Below are 8,704 nucleotides of genomic sequence, written 5' to 3'. Positions count from 1 at the left end.
GTGAAAATGGCGATACCACCCAAAGTAATTTATAGATTCAATGCTATACCCATCAAGCTACCATTGACTTTCTTCACAGAATTAGAAAAAAACTACTTTAAATTTCATATGGAAGCAAAAAAGAGCCTGTATAGCCAAGACAATCCTAAGCATAAAGAACAAAGCTGGAGACATCATGCTACCTGGCTTCAAACTGTTATCTAAGTTTTTAACCATCAAATTAGAAGTGCAGTTCAGAGTCTGTATGTGGTGACAGTGCAAAGAAAAGATCAGCTGTGTGGTGTCTGAGAAGCCAGCTGTAGTTTCTCAGTCTGTCATCCATCCATCTATCCATTCATTCGTTTGTCCGTAGAAAAAAACATTTTCTTTATGATTTTTTCTGCTTGACTCTAAGCTACAACGTGATTGAGCAAAGGCACGTATAGGATCTGTCTGCATTGACAGCAGAGCCAAAAACCCCATTTCCTCAGAATTGGGAACTCTCCTAGGGTGAGAATCATATCTTACTTGTATTTCTGTATACATTCCCTTGCACAGAGTAGGCCCTAAGTGAAAAATTTATATATATATATGATCTGGTTCCTTTTTTCCTCTCCAACTTTTTCTTGCCGCTCTGCCTTTTAATCACTCATCTTCAGCTCCATGGATTTCCATTCTGTTTCTGGGACATGCCAAGCCTTATCCTAGTACGTTAGCAATTTTTCTTCCCCTTAGTTCGAATATTCTTTCTCTAGAAATGTTTAGTTTGCTAATTCTTGTTCATCACTTCTTAGCTACAACATGAAATCCTCGGAAAGGCCTTTCTTTTCCCTATCTAAAAGGAGACACTCTTCTACTTTCTAAGACATCACTCTGCTTATTCCTTTATAGATTCCTGTAAAATTACAGTCTCACCCTGTAGAGCTCTCCTAGTTATCAATGCATTTCCAGAATCTGCCTATCATTGTTTAATTCTAGAGTTTTACAGTAGATGTTTTGTTCTGTTTTGTTTAATTCCATCTCGAGTGTATGGTCGCTATCTGCAGAAAGCTTGCCATGCTGGAAGGTTATTACAAAAATGTTTTGATATTCAAAAATTATGAACAAATTCTGTATCACTAGAACAGTGCATGTTTCTTTAGGTATTTTCTTAAAAATAGAGGGCTAAAAGTGTACATTTTCAATAATTATAATCTTCATATTTAAAATATTGAAGTCTATTTTCTACTATTAATATTTCCTTTGTAATACTCTGCTCCTCAGCTGCTGCCTTTCTTTTTTTTGTACAAACTGTTATTTGTGGGTCACTGCAACTAACAAAAACCTTAAAGATGGCTGAGAAACTTACAGCATGGCCAGGTGCAAGGGCTCAGCCCTGTAACCCCAGCACTTTGGGAAGCCAAGGCAGGAGGAAAGCTTCAGCCAAGGAGTTCGAGACCAGCCTGGGCAACATACTGAGACCTTGTCTCTATAATTTTTTTTTTAGGTAGGTAGACATGGTAGCATGTGCCTATAGTCCCAGCAACTCAGGAGGCTGAGGTGGGAGCATCGCTTGAGCAAGGGAGGTCAAGGCTACAGTGGCTGAGATAGCACTACTACACTCCAGCCTAGGTGACAGATACTGTCTCATTAAAAAATGAAATTAAAAAAGAACAAAGAAAAAGAAAAAAAATACAGGGAAAGTCTTGAGCATTAAGATTATCTGAGTCTGTGACTAAAGGACTGCACAGACTGTGATAGCGACACAGATCCTGTATTTCCAGAAAACATTTGAGTTAAAAATTCACTGATATATTCTCAATCAAGAAAATCATCCTGTCTATAACCCATTTTTCTTTTCCTTAATTACATTTTTGTATTCTAAACTTACAAAAATGATTAGTGCACATTATGAGAAAATTACTTTCCAACTTCATTTTAATTAACGATGCTATTTTTGGAGATATCAGAGCAGTGACACACATAATTCAAATAGCTTTGATATTTATATTTTTGTTACTCTCTTTTTATGTTAAAATGACTATTTTATTCTCTTAGAATTGATCAAAATCATTACTCTTCTGAGCTCCAAGTTAGTAGGCTAAGCTTTATTTTAGAGCAAATTTCTGTAGTTGAGAACATTAGGGGTTTATAACGGCTAAGTCAGCAGACCTTTAACTATAGTTATAACAAAGGGCATCTCAAGCAGAGAGATCATGCTCTCAGAAAAACCTCCACAGTAATATCTTCAAGCTAAAGAGGAACAAGAGCCCCTGACTGGCACTTTGTTACTTGAATGGTCCCCCACTGATGAGGCAGAAAGGACATTAAGGATGATTTTAGCACAATCTGAAATCTCGCTGATGCCAAACTTGAAGCAGTGAAGGCCGTAATGCCATTTCTAAACTATGCTCTGGAATCATGAAAGCTTTGCTTTCCAGGACACCCAGGACATATTCTTCTTCCTACTTATTACTTGTAAAAGACTCTCTTTATCATTATGTCTCCTGTCTTCCACTGCTCAAGAAAAATAGGGAATCATCTTCATTTATATGCAGCACATCCTTTCTACCATCAATGCCACAATATAAATGAGTTTTATTAAAAATTAAAAATATTGGTTTTACCTTCCATCAGAATAAAAAGTGAAGTCTCATTCCCATTTTCAGTCTTGTGTTCTCACTCCCATTTTTCTTGTATTGTACTTCAGGACACTGCTATTAACAGATAGGCCACATGCCCAGAGACTTTAAATTGTGTCAGCCTTTCCTGAACTCTCAGTCATGAGACAATAACAGAAGGCAAAGGACTTTTCAAAAAAATAGGTGAGGAGATACTATGCTCCACTGGGAATAAAGCTTTTTCTTGATCTTGTGTCAGAATGATGCTGAGAAAAATATATGTGGTGTCTTATCATCTTACAGCACATGGCTCTTAAAAGTCAAAAAGGCTTTTATACACTGAGGAAAGTTACAGGCCTAGAGAATTACTCCACTGTATCCAACTCTGTTTAAAATATAAAATAACTAGGCATATCCTGCATGGTGTTCCCATGGACGTTTGTCGGCTACAAGGCGTGATTGTTTCCCTTTGTAATGTTCACTTTCAGGCTCCTGTTAGTATTTTTGGAAAGTAGAGAAGCATGTATTCTTAGTTGCCAAAATTGGCTCCACAGAGCAGCATGCTTTGCAATTTGAAGGTTAAATTCCTTTCAGAGAGACTTGTTGGAGCTGCTCTTCTCACTCCTATTAACTAGTGGAACTGTGTGACCTTTATAAGTGCAAGTCAATATTCGCACTGTCAGAGGAGTATCAGTGGGAGTATCTTTTCAGTCCCAGAGAGAAACAGTTTGCCACAGGCAGACTGTGACTAGAGAAGGGGAGTGGTGAACAGTGACATAAAACACTTTTAAGTGAATTCAAACAATGTCTTTGACACAGCTTGGAATTTTATCCAATTTTAGTTATAACAGTGCCTACTGGTCCCTCTAAACTGCAAAGATGTCATTTTGATATAATAAAGAGAGAGAATTTAAAATGAAGCCTGTTAAGTTGACTCAATTCCTTTTTTTTCTACCCGAGTTTTCCCCCAAACGTATGCATTTCTGAAGGGCACTCAGAATTGAACATTATTATTTTTAATGGTTGCCAGTAATTCTCTTCTCCCTCCATGAAAAATCTGATACTGTGATGAAATTTTAATAATCTTGGGAGAGGGAATTCTAATTTTTTTGCCTTTTGCACCACAAGTTGCCATAGGGTTTAAGTCCACAATAATTCTTTCAAGTAAGTTATTTTCCAAGGTGATGTTCACAGAAGAAAGATAAGGAAGGGGACACTATAATGCTGGTTTACATTCTGATTGGCTTTCTCTTGAATAATAAAGCATTATAATTGCATTTGCAGTTACCTATACTATTATAGGTTTTATTTTAATTAAAAAATCTATTAGTAGGCTTATTTTGAAGATTGAGTGAACTGTTTGATTACTATTTCTATCAATAGGTAGAATATATTTTTAAAACAAAAGAAATCCTCAGTGTTACTTAACATGTGTTTTTGGTAGTGGCATTAGTGCAGTAAGTTTGAAACTAGTTTGATCATGTATAATAGAATTGAGCAAATGATTTAATATGTTGATATTGTTGGGAATTAGGTTTCTCACCATGAAAAAACAAAGACATGAAAAACTTAAAGGAGCTCTCTTTGGACAAATTTAGGACACACTAAGTGTCAAAATAAACAATAATAGAAATACATGAAAGAAATAGCATCATTATTCACAATAGCCAATTTATGGACACAGCTTAGTGTTCATTGATGCATGAATTGATAAAGAAATGTGTGTGTGTGGTGTGTGTGTGTGTATTATTCAGCCTTATAAAACAAGGAAAGTCTGCCCTTTGTGGCAGGTAGATGAAATTGAAGGACATATGCTACGAAAAATAAGCCAGACACAGAAAGACAAATATTGCATGAGATCACCTTTATGTGGAATCTAAAATAATCAAACATAGTGAAACAGAGAGTAGAATGGCTGTGGCCAGAGGCTGGGAGGTGTTAGGGAAATGGGGAGATATTGGCCCTAGTGGGAAGATGTTGATCAGAGGGTACAAAATTTAAGCTGTAAGTTCTAGAGATCTAATGTATAACATGACGACTATAACTTATAATAATATATTTTAGACTTGAAGTTTGCTTCAGGAGTAGATCTTAAGTGTTTCCACTACACACACACAAAAAACCATATTAGGTAATGCATATACTATTTAGCTTGATAGTGAAAATCATTTTATACAAGGTACACTTATATAAAAATACCATGTTGCACATATTAAATCTACACAATCTCTTATTTGTCAATCATACATCAATAAAGCTGGAAAAATGTATTTATCTCAGTCCATTTGGGATGCTATTACAAAATACCTTGGACTGGGTAATTTATAAATATCAGAAATTTGTTGCTCACAGTTTGGAAGCTGGGAAGTCTAAGACTAAGGTGCCAGCAGATTCAGTATCTGGTGAGAGCTCTGCCTAAAGTATGGTGCATGTTGCTAGCCTCATATGGCAGAATGGGCAAACAGGCTATCTTCCTTCAAGACTCTTTGGTGAGGGCATTGATCCCATTTGTGTAGCCAGAGCACTCATGATCAAATCACTTCCTAAAGACACTATCTCTGAATACAACCACACTGAGCATTAGGTTCCAAGGTATGAAATTTGGGGGAACATAGAAATTCAGAACATATCAATATTGAATTAAAGATCAATCAATGAAGGCATACTAATAATTATTTTTAAAAAATAAAAATAAAGATTTGGAGACAAGCATATTTTTTATAAAAGTACATAAGGCTTGCAGGCATGGTGGCTCATGCCTGTCATCCCAGCACTTTGGGAAGCTGAGGCAGGAGGATTGCTTGAACCCAGGAGTTCAAGACCAGCTTAGGCAACATAGTGAGATTACATGTCTACAAAAAATTAAAAATTGGCTGGGAATGGCTTTTTGGTGCAATCGTGTAGTCCCAACCACTCAGGAGGCTGAAGTAGGAGGATTGTTTGAGCCTAGGCATTTGAGGTTGCAATGAGCCATCTGGGTGAGAGTGACCCTCATATCTACAAAAAATTAAAAACTAGTTTTTGGTGAACTCCTGCAGTCCCAGCTACTCAGGAGGTTAAAGTAGGAAGATCGCTTGAGCCCAGGCATTTGAGGTTGCAATGAGCCATAATCACACCACTGCACTCCAGTCTGGGTGACAGAGCAAGACCCTGTCTTAAAAAAAATACATAAGGCCAAATAAACTATGAAATATAGAAGAAATTAAAGAGATAGCAAATCACCATTTCATAATCACCATAGCAATTATAGACTCAGAAAAAAGTTTTCAGTAGATGAATAAACAGTGAAAAAAATATATTTGAAAAACAAGATAAGCATGTAGGCTCAATGCACTATTTAACAAGTTACTTATTAACTACAAAGGGAAAAAGTGATTTTTAGATAAATTTGGTGAAGAATATTTTAAGTGAGTTAACTTAATATTACCTGTAATATTAAACATTGGCGTCATGTGCTTTGCAATGTGATGAACTAATCACCCAAGTACCATCTGCACCTGAAATTCTTAACCAGAATTTAGAATTTAAGAAACAATAAGACAATTTAAATTAGAATAAATTCTGCAAACCAAACAAACAAACAAACAAACTAGAATGGACTCTTTTAAAATATCAGTATCTGTAATATTTATAAAAGTGAAAAGTTTGTGGTGTGGGCAGTTTATAGTTTAATGAAAACTAAAGAATATACGATAACTAAATAAAATGCACAAACTATTTGGATTCTATATTTTTTAAAAGTTCGTAACATATATCATTGGCTTAATTGATAGTAGGTAGAATTTAATATAGGCTCTATATTAATGTCATTGTATCAATGTTAAATATCCTTGGTAGGGCAATTTTATCGTGGTTATGTAAGAGAATGTTCTTCTTCTTAGATGATTAATGTTTCATGCTGAATTAATTAGGGTGAAGTGTCACAATATTTGCAACTAATCCTAAAATGGTTTATTAATAGAATAGAAAAGAGAGAGAAAAAAATGTGATAATATATAAACAACTGACATATATAGTCAAAGGATATATGTGGTTCCCCTTTTGATACACAGTTTGTGAAAAATTTAAATGTTTAGTAATTTGTTTACTATGTTCTATATTTCCTATGAAGGAATAAAATAATTTTATCAATTTTGTCATATAATCTGTGGATTACCTGCATTAAAATAGTTAACAACAAATTCCCAATAATGCAACCATTTACATAGACAATTAAAATAATCATAGAAATTCAGAGGTGCAAGGGTTTTGAGAGTTAGAAGACATAGAATCATAAATTCTCACTCTTTACGTTAGTCTTTTGATCATTCTTTGTCTTTCCTGCATTGTAAATCTCTATCCATTTCTTTTCAATCAGGATTCAATAAGCTCTAGTTTCCCTTAACATAAAAATCAAAAATAAACTTCTTTCCTCAACTTAAAGCCTGTTTGCTTATCCTACTCTCCTCTGTCCGACTAAACCTCTGTTCACACTCCTCAGCTGATTCTTCTTCTACACATGGCACCTACCACTCCAGGGAATCAGCTCTTGTCAAGGACAGTGATGTCCCCATTGTTGATCCTATAGGTAGCTTCCAGTTCTCTTCCTTTTCTTGTGTACCCCCTAAGGCTTATTTAATAAGGTTAACCACTTCTTTCTTCAGGAGGGGGGAAAAAGAGAGGGAACAAATAAACAAAACAACTTCACTTAGCTTTCACAATTCTCTCATTATTTTCTTTCTGCTTATTTTAGATATTTTCTTATCAGTGTTCTTATCAGATTCTATTGCTTCCTGGTTCTTCAAATGTTTGGGTTTGTCAGATGTCTGTCCTAGCTGTCTTTTCTTCTCCTAAGGTCCATGGGAACTTTTATGTGACTTACATTTTCAAAAATCATCTATATACTGGTGCCCACAAAATCTTGTCAAAATAAATATCTGTACTAACTATTCCAGTTTACTATAATGCACCTTCTTTTGATATCTTGCAGAGATTTGAAATTAAACATGTCTGGCATTTCATACTTTCATTAATGTTTCCTATGTTAATGGAAATATTTTAATTAAAAATATTTATAAAGTGCCTAGTATAGTTCAGCTATTTTCCAAGGAACTAGGAGTACATCAGTCAACAAGGAGATAGATTTTGTGTTTTTTTAAGTTCACACTTTTTATTAACTCATACACAATTACTTGTCTTCTGGTTTGCTGAAGCAGTGAGTCAGGCCACACTTGCCACAATAATGTCTATTAAAGTGACTGGCCATGAAAACTTCAGTACTGCATTCATCTGAAGGGCATTGAAAGTGATTAATTTTGCCATTCTTATCTACCTTATACTATTTTAGGACAGCCAGCCTAACCTTTCTCTTTTGCTTATTCTACTTGGAAGTGGTACAAGGCTTCTTCCTTTTCTTCGCACCACCAGGAAGTCTCAGCACAAGATGAAGAGCGGACTTATTTCTAACGTCCTAGTCAAAGTCCCCCCAGTTTCCAGTTGCTTACCAGTAAAGATCAGTCTTGGCTGATCAGGAGGAATTCCTTCCTCATGCTAGATCTTGGCCTTTACATTTTCTATTGTATTGGAGGGTTCAACCTTACAGGTCTTCCCTGTAAGGATTTTTATGAAAATTTTACATTTTGGTGGCAGTTGCACTGTAGATGGCAAATCAAAAAAGGAAGAACAAAAGAGAGAGATTCTTAACATGACAGATCTCACATTAAGTCATACAAGCCGGAAACCTGAATCACATGCTTAACATATTCCTCTTCTTTACCACCCCATTAAATCAGCATATGCCCTGAATTCACTTTTTATTTGCTCATTTATCTCCAAGAATAAAACATTCCTATTCTTTTTTGTCCATAATATTAGGTAATCACCAGAATAACTTTTAAACTCATGCCAATAAATTTGAATCCATGCCGACTGATCAATTACAACTTCATATTAGTAACTATGCTTCTGAAGGCCAGTCAATTAGTAGCAGCCAATTACCAATAGCCATGCTCCACACACCCTCACTTTTGGAAGTCTGCCAATTTCTGAGCATTTAATATTATTTCCTTTGTTTCACTTTGCTTCTGTATAAAATCAACAATTTGTTTGGTTCAGAGGTACTATATCCCTACATGCACAGCTCTCCC

The 8,704-nt window shown here is 35.4% G+C and overlaps 1 pseudogene; it reads right to left on the bottom strand.

Moving 5' to 3' along the window:
* Window positions 1-7,746: 7,746 nt before the first annotated feature.
* Window positions 7,747-8,264, bottom strand: LOC100606980 (annotated as a pseudogene).
* Window positions 8,265-8,704: the final 440 nt, after the last annotated feature.

This window comes from Nomascus leucogenys, chromosome 22a, assembly GCF_006542625.1.
Source record: "Nomascus leucogenys isolate Asia chromosome 22a, Asia_NLE_v1, whole genome shotgun sequence".
In the NCBI taxonomy this organism is placed as follows: Eukaryota; Metazoa; Chordata; class Mammalia; order Primates; family Hylobatidae; genus Nomascus; species Nomascus leucogenys.
Note: the sequence above shows the minus strand (reverse complement) of the source record. Positions and strands in the feature narration are given on the sequence as shown.